At 37.8% G+C, this 2,130-nt stretch overlaps 1 pseudogene; it reads right to left on the bottom strand.

The window, feature by feature from the left end:
- Positions 1-561: 561 nt before the first annotated feature.
- Positions 562-1,677, bottom strand: LOC149236168 (uncharacterized; annotated as a pseudogene).
- Positions 1,678-2,130: the final 453 nt, after the last annotated feature.

Below are 2,130 nucleotides of genomic sequence, written 5' to 3'. Positions count from 1 at the left end.
GATACCAAATGTTATGAAACCAGCTCAAGAAAAGATAGATCAACGCCTTATAATTCAGCCTCTTCGAGGGGGAAACCTCCTTTACATTACATAAATGAACAATTCTTTGATGATACAAATGACAAAACCTCCTTTCTATATATAGGAGTCTAAGGAGTCACAATATAATCCAGCCGACCTAACAATAATAATATAAAGCCACAAAAATAACAATAGAGGGATTCTATGGGCACATTAATAACAATATGGGGGCAATGGGGGCACAACAATATAAATAAGGGGTATAACTACAATAGTAATGGGGTAATCACTAGTATTATAGGGACCCAACAGTGGCATATGAAAATCCTCTTCAAAAAACTAGTTTTACTTCACAATATTTACTATTTACAGTTTCATCTACAACAAACAACATTTGTGATGCTTGGAGTGATTTTTTTATCAATATTTAAAACTCACCAAGCCTTCCTAGATAACTTCTAGATAAATTTCATAGTAGCGAATATAAGTTGATTCATGTAGTATCCTATATAAATACATAATTATGGCTCTGAATGAATACTATGTTGCCTCCCTATAAGTAGATTGGCTTACACTGGACCCAGAATACTAAAGCACATTATTTCAGCAGTATGGACAGTACCATGGATTCAAACAAACAGGATGAAACTTGTGATGACATCCAAGGCGTATCAATTTTTCCCCAGGTATTGTTCTAAAGCTAAACTTCCTTCTTTAGATCCTTTATTCCCAGTTATTGACCTTGGCGCAAACAATTCTTTGGGTAAGTTACTAATGCCCTTCTGACTAAGTCGTTGAGGCTTTAGTTCACTCAATGGAGGAAACTGTGTTGTCAGTTCATCCTCAAACCATCGATTTCTAGATGCAGCCTTGTCTTTGTTGACTTCAGTTTCCCATGGACTTGCATTTCTTAAGCTAAGTTTTTCTCTAATAGTTGAACCTATGTTGTTGTGCCTGTTCCTCACAAGAGATGGAGCTCTTAATCTCTGGTAGAGATTGTTCCATGACTGCATCACGGCTCCATGCATGCTATTATTTTTAATAGTTTGCTCGGAAAAGAAATTCATAATCCTGTTTCAGCCACAATTAGTCTCATCACTGATCAAAGAACTACTGGAAGATTGTTTAGAGAGTTGACTTTTACCATCCATTTCCAAAACTCGCTGAAGAAAATTTCTGAAGCGTAGACAGCCATGGCAGTGATAATAATGCTGGTAATTGGGATCGTAGTGGTCACTGTAACGAAAACAACACAAATGACAATTAGAGCTCGGCCTCAACCTTCTCAAAGCCTCCGGAAGAGGTAATTCTGCACTGTGCCTAGCATGTGACTCCCTCTGATACAAGAGCTCCAATGTAGTCATCATATCGCTATTATTATCCTTTGCCCCTGAAGAAGATGACGAATCCCAACCAAAATACACCCTTTCTCCAGCTCACCTCACATATCCTCTCCATGGATTCCCTTGCATCCCTTCTAGGTCTCTCCAATTGTCTTTTGTTGGGTGAGGGAGCTGAGCTGCTTGCAGCTTCCTAGCCGTTGGCATGCGATGACCCACATGTGTCGGAGTCTGAAGATGAGGCTTCAAGCTCTGGTGGGTCAAATATGAAGGTCCCATACCAATGCTTTCGAAACTTCCAATGTTGGGTAGCCATTTCTATCGTCTGTGAAAAATGCAGGAGAAATTCACAGAAATCTCCTCATTTGAATATGGAATTGGGATGGAAAATGGGTTTTAATGTCTCAAAAGTTTCATAGATGGAGATGGGGTTGCCTTCATTCATTAAATCATTCATTGCAAAAGGAATTCAGGTATATGAGGGTCAATGATAATTGTCTAGCCATCTATAGGGATTAAGTAAACAATATCCAAGTGAACAATATCAGGTTGATCATAGCTCTCAAGCATAGGAATCTGGTGATTAACAATTTGCAATTCTAGCATAGGAATATGATGATTAGCAATTAACAATTCTTGAATAATAATTACAATCATCACATCACTAGTAAGCACTTATTTGATTTATGATGAATACAATACATATTCCACCCATAATTTGGTTCTCTTTCAAGTCAATTTATAATTGAAATAGGAAAACGCGGTCATG

Source organism: Pinus tabuliformis, chromosome 8 (genome assembly GCF_031772625.1).
Source record: "Pinus tabuliformis cultivar Carrire ecotype Pingquan chromosome 8, CPIR1, whole genome shotgun sequence".
In the NCBI taxonomy this organism is placed as follows: Eukaryota; Viridiplantae; Streptophyta; class Pinopsida; order Pinales; family Pinaceae; genus Pinus; species Pinus tabuliformis.
This window is presented reverse-complemented; position numbering and strand designations above follow the sequence as displayed.